The sequence below is a fragment of the Oryctolagus cuniculus genome, chromosome 12, assembly GCF_964237555.1.
Source record: "Oryctolagus cuniculus chromosome 12, mOryCun1.1, whole genome shotgun sequence".
In the NCBI taxonomy this organism is placed as follows: Eukaryota; Metazoa; Chordata; class Mammalia; order Lagomorpha; family Leporidae; genus Oryctolagus; species Oryctolagus cuniculus.
This window is the reverse complement of record NC_091443.1, coordinates 42,976,048-42,999,619: the sequence shown is the minus strand read 5'-3', so window position 1 is coordinate 42,999,619 and position 23,572 is coordinate 42,976,048. Positions and strand designations below refer to the sequence as shown.

The 23,572-nt window shown below is 40.9% G+C and overlaps 1 protein-coding gene across 11 annotated transcripts in view; it reads left to right on the top strand.

Annotated features, from left to right (window-relative positions):
- Positions 1-23,572, top strand: part of AKAP6 (A-kinase anchoring protein 6) — a 618,005-nt gene that overhangs the window by 274,196 nt on the left and 320,237 nt on the right. Inside the window, exon 1 of one of the 11 annotated variants that reach the window (XM_070053774.1) lies at positions 1,728-3,440. The exons of 9 other annotated variants lie outside the window; for them this stretch is intronic. The gene's annotated coding sequence lies outside the window, so the exon portion shown is untranslated. Of the gene's footprint in view, positions 1-1,727; positions 3,441-23,572 lie in introns of those variants that run through there. One more of the 11 variants, XM_070053775.1, reaches the window with a different exon arrangement.

The window sequence follows — 23,572 nt, the reverse complement described above, 5'->3', positions numbered from 1 at the left end:
TGGACTGGAAGAGGAGCAACTGGGACAGAATCTGGCGCCTTGACTGGGACTAGAACCCGGGGTGCCGGCGCCGCAGGCGGAGGACTAGCCAAGTGAGCCATGGCACCGGCCTGGTCCCAAGCATTTTCGATAAGAGATACTCTACCTGTATAACCTTTTTGTGTGACAGAGTTGTCGAAAATTATATCTGAATGTTTCTTAAATTCTCTGAGGAGAATGTCAGTTCTCAGATATGCATAGCTTTCCAGACTGATGTTAATATTTGGTTCTGGTCAGAAAATCTTGTCTTGATCTTGTCATCTTTCTTCTGTTGTACTGAAAAGAGCTGACAGCTATTTAAATGAGAATTAAAAATAGGACCTTGTGAAGTACATGTTCCTTGTCTTTGTTGTTGCTGCCAGGATATAAATGGCCACAGAACTGTGGTTGTATGACTCTCTATTAAAAGTAAAGAATTACCACAGGCTATGCTATCGGAGATAGAAAAAAACCACTGATCACAAAAATAACTTTTAAGAACAATTCTAGTGGCCCAAATACTTTGAGCACTCCTAAAAGAAAGTACTCTTTTTCTCTTACTCTTGACAGATAGTCACAGGCTGAAGTGCCACCAGGGTGTAGCTGCAGTAACCTGTGATTAATCCCCATTGTGAGTTGGCTTTGACTGCTGGTGGCGGTCTCCTTTTCTGCATAGTGTCAAACATGGAAGCAACTCAGCTTATAGAAAGTAGGAACTGGGATGGCAGAGGGAAAGGATATTTGTACATTAGGGAGGGAACTGTGTGAGAAATCCAGTTATTTATTTATTATTGAGACTGACCAGAGTAAGGCCTAGTTTAAGACTGGCAATAGGAACGGGCTCTACGTCACACTTTTACTAAAATCTCCACTTATTATTGGTTCATGTGTTTGCTCCTTCGTCAGATATTCATTGAATCTTATAATGTGTCTTATAAAGAAGTCTATAGTACATCCAGTGTGCCACTGCAGAGCCATTGGTCACACTGAGTGAACAGCCATCTCTGAAGAGTGGGAGTTGGGCGGGCATAGCTCGTAGAACCCAGAAGCAGGCTATGTGTGTTCTAGTGATTCTATAACATTCCAGACTTTATTCCTTCAGCAAATGTTTGTTGACATCTGCTAAGGGTCCAATGCCATTTTTTATTTTAAGTTTATTTAGTTAGAGGCAGGTGTTGTGGCTCAGCAGGTTAAGCTGCTGCTTGGGATGTCTGCATCCCGTATCGGAGTGCCTGGTTTGAGACTTGGCTACTCCATTTCTGATCCAGCTTCCTGCTGATATACACCCTGGAAGGAGGCAGATGATGGCCCAGAGAAAGAGAAATCCATCTGTTGGTTCACTCACCAGATATTCACAACAGCCAGGGCTGGACCAGGCCAAAACCAGGAGCCAGGAACTCCATCTGGTTCTCCCATGTGGGTGGCAGAGAACCAAGTACTTGGGCAGTTGTCTGCTGCCTTCCCAGGTCTATTGGAAAGGAGCTGGATCTCAAGTAGAGTAGCAGGCACTGAAACTGGAACTCTGATATGGGATGTGAGTGTCCCAAGTGGTGGTTTAACTGACTGTACCACAACACTCATTTTATAATCTGCTTTTAATTGGAGCATCTAGACCATTTATATTTTTAGTAACAACTTTTGTGAGCTATAATATATATACAGGTTTCATCTTCCTTACATGTACAATACACTAAGTTTTAGTATATTAAAAGAAGTATGCAACTATAACCACTATATAATTTTAGAAAACTTTCATAACTTCCAAAAGAAAAATATGGGACGCAGATGCCCCAAGCTGTGGCTTAACTTGCTATGCCACAATGTGCACCCTTCCAGTGTTGTTTTAAATCAGCCTTGCAAAGACGAACCTGACACAGCAATGCCAGACTGAAAGAAAACATTAAGATGTCAGGCACAGGCAAAGCCTGAGGGAATCAAGGAGGAGCTATTAACCCAGCAGGAGTCAAGAGGCTTCTAGAAGAATTGACCCCTGGGCTTATGGTCAAGATGTTTGAGAGATGGAAGCCAAGGAAAGAGGAGGAGCTTTGAACCCTCATCCATTTTGGTGCTCTGTTTTAGTAGAACATGACTAGCCATTGGCAACAGATTTATTCACCTTTTTATTTAACCTCTCTGGTAAGCAGACATGACTGATTCCTTCTATAGAGCAGTTCTGAGTAAATCTCCAACCCAAGAAATTCTTCTTTATATCTCACTTGCGTCCACTGCCTCCTGGGAATTTGTGCTGTCTCATGGAGGTCTGACTTCTGTGGAAACCATGAATTGGCCTGTTGATGAGGAAGTTGGAAGGCTTGTGAATTTCTTCCGTGTCGCCTCTGGGAGTCCAAACACTCGGTGCTGGCTTGGAAGGACTCCCTGGTAAGAAGGCAGCCTGCAATTTCCTTCTGTTGTTTCTTTTGGATTATTTTTCTCGTGGGCTAGGTGTCTCCGAAGCAGTCCTGTTAGCCAGTAGGTGGAGTACTTCATTAGAAATAGCATGCATGAGTAGATATATGTCAAATGGTGGATGGAACTAACTTTCACAGTTGTGAAAAATGTCTGTAACATTTTTGTATTTATAGTTTTCTCCATGAGAACCTGGAATGGTATAGTAAATGATCTTCATAAAATTCTGGGTAGTTTGTTTTCACTGGGGCATCTTGTGGAACAATGCACCTTGTGACTAGATTCTGCCAGTCAGCATTTAAAACTGTTTCAGAAAACAGCTGTGCACGTCACTTGCATGCCTCTCTTGAATTCTTTGCCCGCTGATAATCCATACTCTCTAACAAAGCTGGAACCGCTCTGTGCTTATTCACGAAGGGTCTGAGCTCTCTGTGGGTATTTAAAGAAAGGTGTATAATTTCAGCATTTCTTTTGAGCAGAAGTAAAAACTCATGTCGTGTTGAGGAAGCACACTGATTGTACACTTCACACATGAGCTTTTGACTGTAACCAAGCAACTGACACATCAGACGCCCCTTTGCCATCAGCTTACATTCTCTGAGAACTTAGGTCAGTGCCTAAAATAACCCTGCTAATTGTGAGGGGCACATGTGCCATGAGATTCCAGTTAGCAGTCTGGGAGCTGAGTGACTGAGCCTTTGAAACCTTACTGTAGTTACGGTTCATAACAAGCGTCCAGGCAGTGAGACCCAAAGCCCTGAAGTGTTCAGGTGTGGAAAGAAGACTGGATGTTGTGTTTTAGATTCTCTGTTTGTAAAGCTGGTTAACAAGTGGCAGCTGGTTAAAAACCAAATCGACTTGGGTTACAAAAGCTGGGCTTTCTCTGCCCTGCTTCAACCTGTCAGTTGGCGGTGGAGTAACTGCTAGAGCGGATGGCTTGGCCGAGGGACATGAAATGGCAGCAGACTCCATAGGACCCCACTGTGCCTTGGACCTCTTCTCACTGTGCAGTCCAGGTAGGCTGTTGCTTCTGTGGAATTCTTTTTAGATCGGCAGAGGTTATTAAGCTGTTCAACTGCAGAGTTGGGCAGGGGAGTTTGAAGTGTCCGTCCTGCACATGGTGTGCGTGTTTCGGTGGGCATGGCATTTCACCCCCTAGCTGGACGATATATTAAATGGAGATCTTTGTGCTGTGGTTACTCAAGTGCTCTCAGGTTGTGGGACCTTAAGGAGACCGGCAGTTCACAAAGAGTCGAGACTTATCTGGAATCAGGTGAAATGCTTCAAGACTGATCTTTCTTCTTTGTGTTTTATTTCCTTTATTTTAACTCTGAAAGGCAGACATTATTTTTGTGGGAAACAATGGGAGAAAACATTAAGCTTCTTAGTGAGTTCTAGATCACATGGTTTCATATATTTTTAAACTGCTCAACAGAGCCTGGGTTTTATTTTCAGACTAAAATGAAAATCAATACTACTCTTCTCCAAATAGCCTCACTTAAACTACTGTTTCTACCCATATGAGTGCAATGAGCCTAAAATGCTGCAGTATTGTTGCTTTTCTTACTCCAAGGTTGGCCTACACTGTAAAGTATCAAATTTAGTTTTGACTTTCAAGTGTCTGGTGCATAAAATAAATACACAAATGCTGCAGGTGATACTTGCGAGCTTCCACCTGTGTGGGTCACTTAATCCAGCATTATTCGACCTCATACAAGGACCCCTTATCATGTGACATTCCTGAAATGTATGTGAGAACAGCGTTTTGTAATTGGAATGGTTAACACATACTTCAAGAGCTGAGCACTCTGTAAAGAAATCTCTATGTAAAATAAATAGGAAGTCTCGGGGCGGTGCCGCGGCTCACTAGGCTAATCCTCCGCCTTGCAGCGCCGGCACACCGGGTTCTAGTCCTGGTTGGGGCATCGGATTCTGTCCCGGTTGCCCCTCTTCCAGGCCAGCTCTCTGCTGTGGCCAGGGAGTGCAGTGGAGGATGGCCCAGGTGCTTGGGCCCTGCACCCCATGGGAGACCAGGAGAAGTACCTGGCTCCTGCCATCGGATCAGCGCAGCGCGCTGGCCGCAGGGCGCCGGCCGTGGCAGCCATTGGAGGGTGAACCAACGGCAAAGGAAGACCTTTCTCTCTGTCTCTCTCTCTCTCACTGTCCACTCTGCCTGTCAAAAAAATAAAAATAAAAAAAAAAAGGAAGTCTTCGGCCGGCGCCGCAGCTCACTAGGCTAATCCTCCGCCTAGCGGCGCCGGCACACCGGGTTCTAGTCCCGGTCGGGGCGCCGGATTCTGTCCCGGTTGCCCCTCTTCCAGGCCAGCCCTCTGCTGTGGCCAGGGAGTGCAGTGGAGGATGGCCCAAGTGCTTGGGCCCTGCACCCCATGGGAGACCAGGAAAAGCACCTGGCTCCTGGCTCCTGCCATCGGATCAGCGCGGTGCGCCGGCCGCAGCGCGCCGGCTGCGGCGGCCATTGGAGGGTGAACCAACGGCAAAAGGAAGACCTTTCTCTCTGTCTCTCTCTCTCTCACTGTCCACTCTGCCTGTCAAAAAAAAAAAAAAAGGAAGTCTCAACTTAATGTTTTAATGGTTCCTTTTTTTCCATATCAGATTCCTAAATTGAAATTTATTGATATTGCATGACTGTATAAATTTCTCAGGAACAAAAAACTGCTTTTTCATTAATGAGGCATATGTGTGTATGTGTGTATGTGTGAATCGTATATATGTATATGATTATGTGAAGCCTTTCAGGGGACCCTGGAAGGGTATCTGTGTGGAAGGATTTAGGGTGGTCTTTTAGATATAGTGGGTATTAAATTGTGTTTTTGGGTGGGGAAAAATTTTCTAGAGACAAGTGTCATGATCTGAAAAAGGAAGTTAAAATTTAAGTAGGAAAGAATATTCTGTTTGTACACTATGTCAAGTTAATTGAAAAGCTGTGCTATTATTCTTCTAACATACTGTTAACTATTTCAGTCTCAGGAATTATCTTCTGAACAATGTGAAGTTGCCAATCTTAAAGAGTTTTGCACCTATAAAAATGGCAATTTTGTACACCTCAACCTAATTGTTTAATGGACATTAAACCATATTAATAAAAGGTTAGCTCCCAACAACAGTAGAAAGGGGCAGATATTTTCATAATTAAAGTATGAAAGCCATCTAGCTAAAAATAGTATCATCAGGTGTTACTTCCTGTGAATAAATCCAGTAGGTATGTGTTATATCCTTTCAGTTCTTAACTTCTTTTTTTGGTCTTTTAGAAAGAACTTGGCGATCTTGCCAAGTGCTGCCCACAGTTTTCTATCAGATCCGGTGACTGGGCACACATCCTCAGTGGTTGAAGAGTTTAGCGGGGTTTGGGATGTATTGGAGAAGGTTCATCCTTTGAGAGCTTGCCAAAGATCAAGTGTAGGTCACAGTTCAGCGTTTCTCTATGTGTGCTTTCTCAGTGGTCCTTGTTTTCTAATTTATGATGGAATCTGAGATCATTGATTTGAGATCTTTCTTCATGTTTTATATAGGTGTTAGTGCTATAAATTTTCTCCAAAGTGCTTTTCCTGTCAGCTTTTACTTATTTTTTTAAAAAGATTTGTTTATTTGTTTGAGGACAGTCTCAGAGAGAGAGAGAGAGAGAGAGAGAGAGAGCTTCCATCTGCTGCTTCACTGCCCAAATGCCTACAACAACCAGGGCTGGACCAGACCAAAGCCAGGAGCCCAGAATTCCATCTGGGTCTCCCATGTGGGTGGCAGAAACTCAAGCACCTGGGCCGTTATTCTTGCCTTCTCAAGCTTATTAGCAAGAAGCTGGATTGGAAGTGGAGTAGCTAGGACTTGAACTGGCACTCTGGTATTGGATGTGGCTTTACTGCTGTGCCATAACATCTGCCCCCACTGTGAGAATTTTTAGACAGTGTATGCTTATTATTTTTCATTTAAAATGATTTTTTTGCTTGCCATTTGACTTTTTCTTTGACTCACAGATTATTTAGAATTAGTATATTATTTACTCTTTACATATTGTAGATTTTCCATAGGTCTTTCTGTTATTGCTTCCATTACTGTAATTTAATTTAATGTAATTGTGATCAGAGAGCGTTTTATTTTTTTGAGAGAGAGGATTCCTATTTTATTTCACTTCAAAGTTCTAAAAATTTTTAAGATGCACATATTATGAGCCTATATTGATTTTAATTTTTTTAAGTATACTGAAACTGGTTTTACAGTTGTGATCTCTATTGGAAAATGTTATAGGGGTGCTTGGGGAGGACATGTATTCTGCTGTTGTTTGGGAGACTGCATTGACTCTCCCCATCAACCTTAAAATATCAGTTAGGCCATGCTGGTTGCTAGTGTTCAAATCTTCTCTCAGTCTATATTCCTAGTCGTTTTATATTTATTTGTCCTATCAGTTATTTAAAGAATGGTGGTGAAATCTCCAGTTATATTATGAATTTGTTTCTCCTTGAAATTCTATTACTTTTTGCCTAGTATGTTTGGAAGTTCTCTCATTTAGTTCATTAATGTTTAGGATTGTGATGTCCCTTGAGGAATTTATACCTTTATCATTATGAAGTAAGACTTCTTGTCTCTGGTACTATTCTTTGTTCTGCAATTTACTTTTTATGACATTAATGTTGTCACTCTGTATCCCTTTTGAAGGTTTTTCTCTTTTAGGGAGTTTTTAATCTAAGGTATTATTAAAAAATAAACTGTGCAACTATGTCATTTTTTAATATGAATATTCTTCAAAAAGTTTGTGGAAAATATGTATTATGAAAAGAATAAAAATGGATTTCATGAGTTTTTAAAGATATTTATTTAAAAGGCAGAGTGTGTGTGGGGAGAGAGAGAGAGATTGAGATTGAGATTGAGATGTTTTCCACCCACTGGTTCACTCCCCAAATGGCCGCAGTGGCTGAGGTGGGAACCAGGAGCTTGATTGGAGTCTCCCACATAGGGTCAGGAGTCCAAGCTGCTGCTTTTCCCTGGCCATTAGTAGGGAGCTGGATTGAAGTAGAGCAGCTGGGACTCCAACCATTCCCAGCAACTTAACCCGCTGCACCACCATGCCAGCCTTTCAAAACTTTTCGCACCAAATTAAGCTTTTCTTTTCATTTCATTTGCCTACGAACTTTGTCGAGTACTCTTATATATGAAGGGGTTTCAAGAGGAGAATTCACGTTATTCAATTCCATTTTCCACAAACTCTCTCAAGGTCCATGTATTTATTTAATTGAGGTATAAGACGAATTCACTACAGGTTTCCGATGTCCTTCTGCAGTTCCATTTTTGCAGTGTTAGATTTTCTCTAGCCATTCTTCCTCCATTGTCATGTGATTACTTTATAGTAAGTTACCGTCCTTACATATGATGCCTGGTGGGAACTGAGCAGCGGTCAGCGGAATAGCTGCTAGCTATAAATAACTGATGTGGCCTCACTGATGTGTATTGATTGAATATCAATCCTGAGTACTTAACAATTGATGTCCCCTGAGTTAGGTGCAGGAACCATTTATTTTTCTAGTGATTCACATAAAAAGCTTTAGCTTTTGTAGATACCTGTTTCAAAACAAGAAAAAAATTCTTGACCATTTAGAATCTGTGGAGCTGTTCAGTAATCAAGTTAATATATCTCAACATCTTAGGACCACATGGGAAAATTCTGAAAGGGGTCTTTAAAATGTTTATTTCAGATTTGGGCTGATTTTTTTTTTTTTTTTTGACAGGCAGAGTGGACAGTGAGAGAGAGAGACAGAGAGAAAGGTCTTCCTTTGCCGTTGGTTCACCCTCCAATGGCCGCCACCACTGGCATGCTGCGGCCGGCGCACCGTGCTGATCCGAAGGCAGGAGCCGGGTGCTTCTCCTGGTCTCCCATGGGGTGCAGGGCCCAAGCACTTGGGCCATCCTCCACTGCACTCCCGGGCCACAGCAGAGAGCTGGCCTGGAAGAGGGGCAACCGGGACAGAATCCGGCGCCCCGACCAGAACTAGAACCCGGTGTGCCGGCGCCGCAAGGCGGAGGATTAGCCTAGTGAGCCGCGGCGCCGGCCTTCTTTTGTTTTTAAGATTTTATTTATTTGAAAGGCAGAGTTACAGAGAGAGCGAGAGCAAGAGAGATCCATCCATCTGTTGGTTCACTCCCCATATGGCTGTAATAGCCAGGGCAAGGCTGATCTGAAGCCAGGAACTAGGAGATTTTCCAGGGCTCCCACGAGGGTGTAGGAACCCAAGGACTTGGGCCATCCACCACTACTTTCTCAGGCACATTAGCAGACAGCTGGATTGGAAGTGGAGCAGCCAAGACTCAAATTTGTTGCCATATGGGATGCCAGCATTGCAAGCTGTGCCTTTACCTGTTATGCAACAATGCCAGCCCCTTGGCTGATGTTCTGGGTAGCAAATATTTGTTCATAAATTCACTAATTTTTTATGGAGGTCCTCTGGTATGTCAGCCATGAGAAATCGAAGGCTGAACAGCACTACCTAATTTCACCCCTAAGAAGCTACTGTAGGGGCCGACACTGTGGCGTAGCCTGTAGTGTCGGCATCCCATATGGGTGCCGGTTTGAGACCCGGCTGCTCCACTTCCAATCCAGCTCTCTGCTATGGCCTGGGAAAGCAGTAAAAGATGGTCCAAGTTCTTGGGGCCCCTGCACGCACGTGGGAGACCTGGAAGAAACTCCTGGCCCCTGGCTCCTGGCTCCTGGCTTCGGACTGGCGCAGCTTTGGCCGTTGCAGCCATCTGGGGAGTGGATGGAAACACCTCTCTCTCTTTCTCTTTCTCTGCCTCTCCTCTCTCTGTTTAACTGACTTTCAAAAAAAAATAATAATAATCTTAAAAAAAAGAAGCTACTATAATCAGAGAGAGGGAAGCCTCTTCCAGTTTTGGCAGACTTAGGATGTAGTGTAGCAAAGAGGTGTGCAGCCTGTGGAATTTAAGAGAGGACTCTGATCTGACAGGGTCTCTCTGGGTGTAGGAGCCAAAAATAAATTAGTTCACTTATTTCCAAAAGGGTAGCAACTATTTTATAATAATTTCTTTTTTCATTCTTCCAGAGATTTCGTTTGCTTTATAATCAACCTATCGTCAATGATATATATATATATTTTTAAAAGATTTTATTTATTTATTTATTTGAAAGTCAAAGTTGCAGAGAGAAGGAGAGAGAGGTCTTCCATCCATTGGTTCACTCCCAGCTGGTTGCCATGGTCAGAAATGGACCAATCTGAAGTCAGGAGCCAGGAGCTTCTTCTGGGTCTCCCATGCAGGTGCAGGGACCCCAGTACTTGGGCCATCTTCCATTGCTTTCCCAGGCCATAGCAGAGAGCTGGATCATAAGTGGAGCAGCCGGGACACAAACCCACACTTATATAGGTTGCTGGTGCTGCAGGTGGCAGCTTTACCCACTACTCCACAGCACTGGCCCCAGTGCTACATATATATTTATATATTTGTCCATGTGTAAAGTTTTACTGGAGCTCCAACTCTGCTTTTCATACTCAGTTTAATATATGCTACCTAGTGGGGTGCCTTACACACTATTGATGCTCAATATGTATTTGTGATATGAATGGATAGTTGCCTCTACGTACCATGGATAAATAGGAAGAAATTGGAGCTTTGTTCAGGCCTATCATGAGCTCAGTATTTCCTGGAGGAAGTGGATAGCAGCAGCAGACCTGCCACTGCAGCATGTAGGGAATACATTCTCAGTGCCCCAGGAATGAGTATTGGATTGTGCCTGTAGGATCAATATCGTAGGGACAGAAGAATTTTGCCTGCTGCCTACCAAGAGTAATGTGAATGCTGTGGAGAAAGGCAGATTTCAACAGCATTTCTGGTTCTGGTGGGGTTTAACACATGCCATTGTTTCTTTCTGCAAAATGGAGCCACAGCTGCCTGGGCCACAAGGAGTCAATTAGTTCTGGTCACCAAGTAGGCCTGGGTCAGCTCCGAGCCACTAGAGTTAGTAAGGCAGACTGCTTTTGGTACACTATCCCAGTGTGTAGCCATGCTTTGAGGATCTGAGCTACCTGCACGTCTTCCCTTCTTTTCTTTCTCTATGTAAAGAGTTTGGAAATTGTTAGATAAACTCAGTTTGAAATTAGGGAATTTTTTTTTTTTTGACAGGCAGAGTTAGACAGAGAGAGAGAGAGAGAGAGAGAAAGGTCTTCCTTCTGTTGGTTCACCCCCCAGATGGCTGCTACGGCTGGCACGCTGCGCTAATCCCAAGCCAGGAGCCAGGTGCTTCCTCCTGGTCTCCTGTGCGGGTGCAGGGCCCAAGGACCTAGGCCATCCTCCACTGCCTTTAGGGAAATTTTTCAAGTGAGGTGATGGGTACTCATTTTATAAGTTTTACATACAAATGATATATTCTTCTGCATTGTAGACATTCTTTTATTATTAAAAAAAACTCTGGGATATGAAAAAATCGATCAGATATAGTATTAGGCAAAGGATGCAAGACAAAAGAATTCATATTCTATGAATCAGTTTAAATAAAGACGAGAAAGAGAAAATGTAATCTATTTTATTTAGGCATGTGTACTAGACAAGTAAGATGGTAAACTTATTACTCCCCATGTAGGACCTCTGTCCTTAATGAGTTGTTCTGTGAGCATGGTACATTTTCAAACAGTACTTTATACATTGTGTGTGTGGTGCAAATTGTGGAAATATTTACTTATTATAGAGTTGGTCTTCTCCATATAAAGTTAATTAAAAATGAATCTTAATAAAGTATGGGATGAGAGAGGGAGTAGGAGGTGGGATGGGAGTAGGGGTGGGAGGGGGAATATGGGAGGAAGAATCACTATATTCCTAAAGCTGTGCCTATGAAATTTGTATTCATTAAATAAAAGCTTTCTTAAAAAAAAAAAAGAAGATAAAATCAAGAAGTGATTACCATAAAGTAATATGGTTGATCACTTCAGGCAAAAGGGCGTGTGGTGAGCAACTTGGCTATCAGCAATGTGGTTTCTTCAGCAGCGGTGGTTACACATTTGTTCATATTATAGTTATTTGTTATGATGTAAATTTATGATTAACAAAATTTTAATTATGCAAGCCACATTTCACAACACAAAAATTTAAAAACATGAGAAAAATGAATATTAGTGCAACAACAAGAAAAGGAGAGAGAAGGAATTTTCATTTTTATTGATTTGTTTAGGGCTATTATTATTCTTAATAGAATTTGGAAAGTTGCCCCTTTATTCAGTTTTTAGATGATTGGATTTTCAATTGTTGCCAATCTTACATAGACCAATCTTTGTGTGTTACAATTTAACCTGTTCCATGGTTGACAATACAAAGCATTGATTTGGTGCTCATAATAGAACTTAGATAACATTTTGGCACAGTAGTAAACATACTAAATAAATATTATCATTAATTGTTATACAATATTTGAGATAATACTGTATAATGTTTTCCATCAAGCTTATCATTAGGTAATATTTGATATTACATATTTATCATAAAAGCAAAAATGATGCTATTTCACATTTTTAATTTTTCAAGCATTAATCATTTGAGAGGTAGATTAGATACAATATTTATTTCATGGTTTTTAACTTAAAATTTTCACAATTGGAATTGATGAATGCTCATACCAAATACTTATTATTGTTACTTGTTCATTAAATATATATGTACCTGATAAAAAAATAAAAGCTTTTCAGTAAGAACCTCTTAGATTTGTATGAACCAAAACTAGTATACCTATATTTAGCTATTATCTATAAAAGTTTAACTATACTTATGTGTCTAAAAATACTTGAGGCCAGATTTTTCTTCTTTTTCCAGTATCTTTGTGATTGGCCTACATAGAGTCAGTCTTCACTTTCAAATAAAGAGAGATGAGAAGAGGGAAGGAAAATTGACTAGCACATTTTTTTTTTCAGTTTGATCCATGGAATTATCTGTTTTTCTTTTAAGATTTTTGTATTCATTTGAAAGGCAGAGTTACAGAGAGAGAGGGAGAGACAAGGAGGGGAGAGAGAGGTTTTTCATCTGCTGGTTCATTCTCCAAATGGCTGTAAGAGCCAAGGCTAGGTCTGGCTGAAGCCAGGAGCCTAGAACTCCATCCAGGTTCTCCCGTGTAGGTAGCAGGGACCCAAGAACTTGGGCCATCTTCTGCTGTTCTCACAAGCACATTAACAGGGTTCTGGATCAGAATCTGGGACAAAGCAGTGCTCATATGAGATGCTGGCATCACAGATGGCAGCTTATCCCGCTGTTCTACCCCACTGGCCCAAATCCATGAAATTATCTACAGGAAATATAAGTAAATTATTCTTAGCAATGATTTTGCTAGCAGAGACTTGAATGAACTTTGTGGAGAGGTAGGCACCCACATACATCTAGTTATCTGTTCGTTTGGCAGGTTGCTGTGAAATATTTACTTGATAGAATTTATGTATTGATATTTTTATATGAAAAGTAATAGTGCAAGGTGTCTGAAGGATTCTTACTATAAGGATAGAAGGAAAATATAGCACTCAACCAATTATTGTTCATATTTACATCACTGTGACACTGAATATACATCCGCTGGGTTGGAGGAGGGCATACCTGCCATCTGTGATGTGCAGGTGTCAGTGGTTGGAATCTATCCAGGGTTGGCATGGTGTGCCAGTGTAGGTAGGCAGAATGATGAAGATTTGAGTATGCATGAGGCTTCCTTGTCTACATGTGGGGGGAAATCTCTATCAGAAATATTCAGAGTTCTCAGCTGCAACCTTTTCTCCTTTTCTTTGTCATGTTTCCCAAGTATTTCTTTTTTCCTTTTTTCTTTTTAATATGCTATCCTTTTTGAAATTCTTACAAAGAGATTGCATCATTTTTGGGTCAGGTAGAGTTATAGATAGTGAAGGAGACAGAGAGAAAGGTCTTCCTTCCGTTGGTTCATCCCCCAAATGGCCACAACGGCTGGAACTACGCTGATCCGAAGCCAGAAGCCAGGTTCTTCCTCCCAGTCTCCCATGTGGGTGCAGGGCCCAAGGACTTGGGCCATCCTCCACTGCACTCCCTGGCCACAGCAGAGAGCTGGACTGGAAGCGGAGCAGCCGGGACTAGAACTGGCGCCCATATATGATGCCGGCGCAGGCAGAGGATTAACCAAGTGAGCCACGGCGCCGGCCCTCCCAAATATTTCTAGAGTGTAAAAGTATGATGATGATCATGGGCACCATCGTATCACAAGGCTCTGCCCTCACCCTCTTTGCTGTGGCTTGGTGTGAACAAATCCATTTCCCTTCACCTTACTGGTGGTGGATACAAACACAGAGAACTTTAACTTAAAGAAACAAAGGTCAAGCCATAAAATTTCCCCTTGCAAGCACTTTTTGGTCTATGGCATAGCACAGTGTTGAGAGAGCTCAGCTTTACCCAGTTATTCAGGGGCTGAAGCTCCTTCCACCCTGAGTAATCTAATAAAAATATAATTATGAGCCTCAAATGTGAATCACATTTGATATTAAATTTTCTAGTAATCACATTTTTAAAAGTAACAATAAGCAGGTAACATGAACTTTAATATCTTTTCATTTAACTCCTATTGGTCTGAAATATTTTCATTGTGCATATAGTCAATAAATTATTGGTAAGCTAAACTCTTTTTATATGAAATCTCTGAAACCCACAGTGTATTTTGTATTTATAGTACGTCTCAATTCAATTAGCCAGATTTCAAGTGCTGTCACATTGGACAGTGTAGATATAGAAACCTATTCCTTCAGGATCTCAGAATCTTCTGGACCATCTGAATATGGCCAGCAGGTAAGAGAGAAAGAATGCAGAGGCGATCTTAAAGATGATTTCAGGAATTAGCCCTCGCATCAGAGTATATCACTTCCACTCATATTCCACTGGGCTACACTCAGTAGTAAGACCACTGCGTTCCGAGGCACCAGGGAAGTATGGTTTAGCTGTGTACAGGAGGTACAGGAAATAGGTTTGGTGAGCACAAAGCAGTCTCTCCCACAGCAGATAAGGTATCGTGAGTTCCGCATTTTACAAATCAGAAGACTGATGCCAAGGCAGAGCAAATGACAGGATGGTTAATGGGAAAATGCAGGTAGAATGCAGGTCTTCACTCCCTACAGTTATGTTTCTTCCATTACCAGACTGCTCTCCTTCCTCCCCTCTCCTTTGTTTGTTCCCTTTAACTCTGTCCGTGTCGATGCAGTTTTACAGTAAACCTGATGTCTTCAATATTGTATCTCATCAGCTCTCACTTAATGACAGTATCCTATTACTGCTGTTTTGGAAATTGACAAGCAGCCCAGTATAATGAAGCAAATATGCCTTATTACTGGATGGTTCAACTAATAGTACTCTTCTGAGCGCCACATTATCATTTGGAGTGGGCCTTTTCCTTCTGCATACTGAAGCTCCTCATTCAAAGAAAGGATTATTAAGGTCCTCATCAAGCCATTTCAATCAATGTAAAAATTGCATTTTATGTTATAATGAGCAGTCTTTTCAATTGAAGTTTTTAGCTTTTTTTAAAGTGCTTTAGAAGAATAGTAACAGAAGTGCTCTTAATGGTGAAATTATTGAATTGAAGTGCTTGGATAAGCTGCTTTATTTCTTAGATGGAAGGGGATATTTTCGATAGGGAAATGAGATAATAATCCTCATAGCAGACCAGGGGTAAAGAGTGATAGCTCTTCGTGGACTACTGATTATAACACAAGTGTCCAGCAAGGGCAGGTTTTATTGAAGACAGTGTAATTAGGCCCTTCCCTTCAGTCTTATCCACAGCAAACTGGTTTTGAGTTTTTGCTGCCTTATATTTTTGAATATTAAATATATTCATGGGAGAAGCTGTAAAAATAAAAAGAAATTACAGTACAAAGTCACCCTTCCATCCTGTAATGCAGACAGCAGGCTCTTCTATCAGTTTCCCCCTTCTGTGTCCCAATCAGGTAAGTACTCATTTTTATTTGGTTATTTCCTATTGTTCCAGAGTTGGTATATATATTTATAAGCAGACATAATATATATTCTCAATTTTCCTATTTTATTCTATATACACTTTCCATATCTTGCTTTTTTAACTTAACAGTATATGTATCATGAAGATCTTTCTATGTCAGAATATAGAGAGCCTTCTTAAAAATCATCATTGTTTTTTATAGATGTGTAGGATTCTACAAAAAAACATACCCTAGTAATGGACATGTGATCTGTTTCCAACCTCTGGATATTGCAAACCCTACTGAAATGCTTGAGCTTGAGCAAAAATCATTTCACAAAATGTATAAATATTCCAGAGACATGAATTCTTAGAAGTAGGATTGCTGGTTAATGTGTGTATGCATTTGGATTTGATAAAAGTGGCCAAATTGCTTACCACGGTAGTTATTCTAATTTATTTGTCTACCAGGATTACATAATAGTGCACATTTCCTGCCAGTAGTTTCTCACAAAATTTTTAAGTTTTTGTTATGGATCTGTAAAATAACATTTGGTGTAGTTTAAATTTACGTTTTAATTACAATGAGAGAGGCTGAGCACCTTTTCATATGTTTAAGGACCATTTCTATTACTTTTAGATAAAATGTGTTCACATCCTTTGTCTAGCTTTCTGTTGTGTTGTTGTTCTTTTATGTATTGACTTATAGGAGCCCTGTGTTTACTAGAGGGATATGCCATGAAGTGGGAACTACAATATTTTGTCCCTGTTCATCATTTGTCTTTTGACTATATTTGTGGTATATTTTTTCATAATTATACACAAATTTTTTTTCTTCCTTTTTCTGATTCCACTGTAGTGGAATTCATATTCTCTTAATGACTCTGAATTTTTTTTTAGGTTTATATAGTAAATCATTATTTAATCATTGTTAGTCACTATATTAATTAAAAATAAAAATGACAACACAAATGTACATATAACTTCTTATTACTTGTGACAGAAACACTCACAGTCTGCAAATTCAGATGATTTACCCAAATTGTTGGCTCAGTCTCTTTTTCAATTAGGAAGAAGCTAAATTTTATTATCTATTTTCACATTTGGGTCTCCATTCACTTTTATTTATTTATTTATTTATTTATTTATTTATTTTGTGATTATTCTGATTTTTTTTTAATCTCTGTTCTAATCACTCTCCTCCCAGCTACTTCCAAACCTGATACCTTGATAGATTTCTCCATGAAACCTGAGGCTAACATACCAAATCCATTTGTATCGTCATTTCTCTTTTCTAACCTGTTTCAGTGGAAAGCTTCTATTTCTCCTACCCAAGTCTAGTTCTTCCATCTGAGCTTTAAATTTCATTTTCACTGCTTCTGAAGGATTTTTATTTTCTCATCGAGCAGCCTCTCATTTTCTATTACCTTTCACTTTTCTCTTTTCCGCTTTTTTCCTTTCAGCCTATCAGCAGGATTCAAGTGTTACCCTTTCTTGATCCTACATCCTGCTAGATTTGTGTCTCTCACTTTCTACTTACTCTGGAATCATGGAATGGTACCATCCTTCCTAACCTGGACTTGTCAACCTTGGCATTGTTGACATCCGGGGCCAGGTAATTCTTTGTTATGAGAGGCTGTCCTGTACACGGTAGGATGTTCAGCAGCATCCTTGGTTACTGTCCACTAGATATCAGTAGCATTTCCCAGTTTGTAACAACCAAAAATAGCTCCGGATTTTGTCGGATAAATCTTGGGGGTCAAAATCACCTGTAGTTGAGAACCTCTGTTCTAAACCATGTAATGGTAGAATTAATGGCTCTGAATTTCAAAAACAAGTTCCTTATTCCAGGATTATAAATGATTTACATATTTTTTCTGGTAATTTTTATACTTTGGTTTTTTACATTTAAATCTTTGATCCACTTTTTATTGTGTATAGATGTGTCTTAATTCTTTTTTTGCTGTTATTTATTATTTTTCCTCCTGCTGATATGATACACCTCCTTTATCCCATGGTAGGATACTTGTATATATTTGATGCTACTTTTAGACCTCTTTTTTTATTTTTTTTATTTGACAGATAGACTTACAGACAGTGAGAGAGAGAGAGAGAGAGAAAGGTCTTCCTTCCGTTGGTTCACCCCCAAATGGCCGCCACGGCTGGTGCTGCACCGATCCAAAGCCAGGAGCCAGGTGCTTCCTCCTGGTCTCCCATGCAGGTGCAGGGACCTAAGCACTTGGGCCATCTTCCGCTGCCCTCCCGGGCCACAGCAGAGAGCTGGACTGGAAGAGGAGCAACCGGGACTAGAACCCAGCGCCCATATGGGATGCCAGTACCGCAGGCGGAGGATTAACCAAGTGAGCCATGGTGCCAGCCCCTAGACTTATTCTTTCCAGTTGTTTCTGCATTTATGTGCAGTGTCACACAGTTTTAAGTATTGAGATTTGGTTGTGTTGGTTTTTTTTTTTTTTTTTGATATTTGCTAGTTTAGTCTTCCTTCATTGCCCTCTCCCTACTCTGTTTTATTTTTTCACTTTTTTTATGCTATTTTTGATTGTCTATTTTAATGTTAGACTAGTTCCCATTCCCACCCTTCAGCTTCTTCCCCAATTAAAAAGGGAAGCCTGTTGCTATTTGTGTTAGGACTCATATTACATTTATAAAATAACTTAGCGAACTCTGCCATTTTAATGATGTGAAGCTTTTCTGTTTGAGAACATGATTTGTTGTCTTATTGGTTCATCTTTTTTTTTTTTCCAATTCTTCAATAGAGTTTTAAAATTGTCTTCATTTAGGTCTGCCACGTTTCTTTTTAGCTCATTCCAAAGCACTTTATCTTTGTTGTTGTATTGTTGATGAAATCTTTAAAGAGCTTGTTAGTCGTATATATGATAATGATTGGTTTCTAGGTAGGTATTCTTTTTTTTTTTTAACTTCACTATCAGGATTGTTTTGTTGTTGAAATGTTTAAGTCACTTCTTGGGTTTTCCCAAGCATACAGTCAAATCATCTTTGAATAGTGTAGACTTACCTTCTCTATCCCAGTAGTTACTCTGTCTCCCTTAGCTTACAATAAGTTGGTTTATGGAAATAACTCCCAGATCCCTATGACTCAAACAACAAGGCATATTTGTTGCTCTGGTTACATGTGCCTATGGCCCGCAGAGGATGGAGGAACTCAGCTCTGCTCCATGTCTTTATCGTCTGGGACGACACTGAATGAGTGGCTCCATCTGGGAATATGCTCATCTTCTGAAATCAGGGAGGAAGGAATGAAGATGGGTGGGCCTTTGAAAATTCTAGCTACCGGGGTTGGCTTTGTGGTGTTGCAGATAAACCTATTGCCTGTGACACTGGCATCCATATGGATGTTGATTTGTGTCTTGGTCACTCCATTTCTGATCTAGTTCCTGCTAATGCCCTGGGAAAAACAGTGGAAGATGGCCCAAGTGGGAGATTCAGATGAGGCTCCTGGCTCCCAGCTTCAGCCTAGCCCAGCCCTGGCCATTGTGACTATCTGGGGAGTGAACCAGAGGATGGAAGATCGATCAATCTCTCTGTTTTTCTCTCTCTCCATAATGCTGATTTTTCAAATAAAATAAATGAATCTTTAAAAAAAAATTCCAGCTGCTTCATTTAGGCTCAGATTTCATTGGCTAAAGCAAATTATCTGGCAAGGCCTGACATCAGTAGGTTGAAGAAGTACTGTCCTTTCATAGAGAACAGTATAGACTATTAGAAACCCATAATACCTTCTACTATGACCCTAACTAATTATTCCAGATAAGTAACAACAAACACTGAATAATGAATCATAACATTTACAGTTCACTAATCCCAAGTACTTAATTTGTGTAGAACTATAATTGTTGCTGTTTATCTATTGATTCTTGCTGTATGACAAACCAGTCCACAGTTCAGTGGCACATGGCAATAAGCATTTATTTAGCTCATGTGTCTGCTGGTTGGTTGGCAGTGGCTGATGTGGCTGTGTAGCAGGCTCTATGTGTTGCTCATCTTTCTCAAACCAGTAAGTTGGCCAAGGCAGGGCTTGGGATTAGTGTGAGACAAATAAAGGACTCAGGCACACAGTTTAAGACAGTGACCAGAAAGTCTCCTTAGTAATCAAGATATGTAGCATGTTGATGTAATGTTTCTGAAAACCAAAAATAAGACAAATCCATGATGAACAAAATATCTAAATTTAAATAAAGACAAAATCAACAACAGTGCTGTGCTGAGCCATGTTAGAGCCTGAGCCAAATGGGAAAATGGTACGTCATGTCTTTATGAACAACTATTGGCAGAATATACTTATTGAGGGTTATAGCTATGACAATACATATTACAGGCATAATGTATACTTACTTTTTACTCATGAGATGTATAAATGCAAATGACTCAATTTAGCTAACCAGCCAAAAGGTATTTCTATCACACAAACGTAGTTCTTTTCAGTCAGTCTAATTACATTTACAATAGTTTAAGAATTCATTGTTTTGGAATCTCGTTTAGAGATTTTTGCATACCTCTCTGAAAGTCCTCCATGCTGCCTAATTTTAATCCCTTTTATGGTATGTTTAGTTTTTCAAAAAATCAAAAATTATTTAGGAGCAGGTGCTGTGTAAGTAGTTATTGGAATGAGTATTCATCTTTGGTTAAAGATAAGAAATGAATGCGAAGACATAATATTCATTTAATTATGAAGTTTGTGAAGTCACTTCGAAGGTAGTTCCTAAAACAGAATTCTGGAAATTTGTATTTTAACTGTACTATTGAAGAAGGTTGTTAGCTCCACAGTGTATGATAACTTTAAAGGGAAACACTACTTGTGGATGGCACTATGGCACAGTGGGTTAAAGCCCCATCCTACAGCGCCAGCATCTCACATGGGCACTTGTTCTTTTCCCTGCTGCTCCACTTGTTTTTTTTAAGGATTTATTTATTTACTTTAAAATTAGAGTTACACACAGAGAGAAGGAGAGGGAGGGAGGGAGAGAGAGAGGTCTTCCTTCCGCTGGTTCACTCTACAGTTGGCTACAACGGCCGGAGCTGTGCCGATCCGAAGCCAGGAGCCAGGAGCTTCTTCCAGGTCTCCCAGTTGAGTGCAGGGGCCCAAGAACTTGGACCATCTTCTGCTTTCCCAGGCCATAGCAGAGAGCTGGATCGGAAGTGGAGCAGCCAGGACTTGAACTGGCGCCCATATGGGATGACAGCACTGCAGGTGGCGGCTTTAGCCACTACTCCACAGCGCCAGCCCCCGCTGCTCCACTTCCAATACAGCTCCCTGCTAATGCACCTGGAAAAGCAGTAGTCCCTGCAACCATGTGGGAGATTCGGAGGAAGCTCCTGGCTCCTGGCTTCGGATCAGCTCAGCTCCAGTTGTTTTGGCTATTTGGGGAGTGAACCAGCAGATGGAATATCTCTCTGTATCTCTACCTCTCTCTGTAGCTCAGTCTTTCAAATTAATACAATTTGAGAAACCCAGTAGAGCAGATGAAAAATGAACAAAACATTGCATTAATGTGACTCCTCTATTGTGTCAGTCACTTGAAAGAATGCTCTAGGTCCTGGAGGGTGGAGTAGGGAGGCAGATAGGGGATTAAGTGGTTGGCAACTTTCAGATACCTGATAGAACTGCCCGAGAGCACTGAATCAACTATGTGGTCTGTAAAACAAAAGTCACAGTCGTATTCTGCTATGGTATAGAAATTGAAGACAAAAGATGGTGTAAACACTATGATAAGTGCTGTGTTATGGAAAGAACAGCCTTTTACCCTGTGGTCTGTCTTCTGTTCCCTCACTCCAGATTTTAGCTATGCTATGGCTGTAGTATCTGACTTGGATTATATATGTATGCATATGTAATTATCTAGACACAAATGGACTTATTGGCTGATCGGCAGAGATGGTTCCTTCCTGCATCATTAAATCTGTAAATAGATCAGTCATCTAGCCCCTAATTCAGAGATATAGAGAGAGACATTAAAACCCAAACGTGTGTGTTAATGTATAAATAACCTATACAGCTTTATGGCATTTATAGTTTATTAACTATCTTTCAAACATGTATCTTCTTTTAATTCTTTTATCTTAAGGAAATTGCCCATCTCGATTTCTGTGTGTGCACATATAATTATACATACTTGTACATTTTTAAGGAAAATATGAAGAAAAAACCCTAGGTATGTGTCTAAGCACAAGTGTATTCCTCATTTATGGAATAGAGAAGACACTGCTAACTATTATCAGTTAAAATGAGTATATTAGAGATGTTTTTGTTTGTTGCAAAAGTTAAGTAAAATTCTTTCTTTAAAAAAATGTTTTTTCTGGGGCTGGTGCTGTAGTGTCATGGGTAAAGCCGCTGCCTGCAATGCCGGCATCCCATATAGGTGCCGATTCCAGTCCCAGTTGGTCCTCTTCTGATCCAGCCCTCTGCTGTGGCCTGGGAAAGTAGTAGAAGATGGCTCCTGCACCCATGTGGGAGACCTGAAAGAAGCTTTGGGTTGGTTCAGCTCTGGCCATTACGGTTATTTGGGGAGTGAACCAACAGATGGAAGACCTATCCCTCTCTCCCTCCCTCCCTCTCTCTCTTTCTCTGTAACTCTGCCTTTCAAATAAATAAATAAATCTTAAAAAAATGATCAGGCTTGTTCCCAAATTTATAGTTTAATGTTGACATAAGAAAATGTTATAAATACTCTGATCATTAGGGCACAATCCTTTCCATTAGAGACCCAACCCTTTAATACCTCAGTGTGCAAAAAATAATCTTGTTTTTAAGTGAAGAATCAGAAACACTGGCCTTTGAGTTTTACATTTAAAACAAGAAAGCATGGGAGCAGGCGTTGATTCCAGTGATAAGATGCTGGTGTCCCACACTTGAGTGCTTGGTTTGATTCCTGACTCCGGCTTCCTGCCCAGGGAATGTGAACCCTGGGAGGCAGTGGTGATGGCTCCAGTGATTGGGTTCCTGCGATCCCTGTGGGAGACCTAGATTGCATTCCAGCCCTGGCTCTGGCCTCAGCCCAGCCCCTGGCATTTTGAGCATTTTGGGGAGTGAACCAGCAGATGAGAGTGCTCCCTTGTACATTCTCATTCTTACTCTCACTCGCTCTCATACTCTGTGTGTGTATGTTTCTGTGTATGTCTGTCTCTTTGCCTCTGAGAAAAACATTTTTAAATAGAATGAGGCAGGGTGATGGAGAACATTAAAATGCAATGCCTGGGTGGCTGTGCTTATTAAGAGGTGCGTTCCAGCAGAAGAATGTATTTGGCTGGCTCAGCACATTGTGGTATGTTTTGCATTTCCAACCTTCTTTCCCTTCCTACACATGCAGCAAGCTATTTCACTCAGCTGTGAAATGTTTACCATTACAAGGCAATGTGTGATTAAGTGCTGGAATGAATAGGACAGGCAAGTGCTGCTAGGGAGCAGAGGATAAAGAATTCAGTGTGGCCTGGGACAGGCATTGCAAGAAGACAGGGCTTGAACTGCCTTGAAGAAGATTTGATCAGGCACAGAGGTAGGAAAAGATGGCAGTTCAGGTGACAGCAATGGGGTAAGAGCCAGGTTGTTTCAGGGCAAGTGTGAAAACAGTCTCCCCGTGAAATGAGGATCTGGGTAGGAGGTAAAGCTGGCAAGGTATACCGGGAGGCCACTGATAAACTCTGAAGAAACGAGCTGAATCCTGCAGGCCCAGAGACCTGGGTTCTGTCAGTCGCTAGGCTTTGTGTCTGGGCGTCAATTACCTGAGACAGGAAATCACATTTTCAGACTAAAAATAAAAAATCTCTAAAGCAGCCTCCTGTTTTAAAGTATTCTCTGGTGGTGGTGGTCCTTGATACATTACAATAAGGACATTTGATTCTCTCCTCATATTTTATAAATTTTAAGGTTTTTGTTTTTTTGTTTAAGAGTGATTTATTTGAGAGGCGGAGTTAGTGAAAGAGGGAACCAGGAATCTTCCATCTGCTGCTTCATTCCCCAGATGGCTGCAGTGGCCCAGGATGGGCCAGACGGAAGTCATGAGTCTAGAACTCCACTGAGTGCACAGATCATCCTCCGCTGCATTCCCAGGCACTTTAGCAGGGAGCTGAATTGAAAGTGGAGCAGCCAGGACTGGAACAGGCACCCATATAGGGTTCCAGCATTACAGTCAGCAACCTACCCTCCTGTGCCACAATGCTGGCTGAGAAAATCACATATGAAAA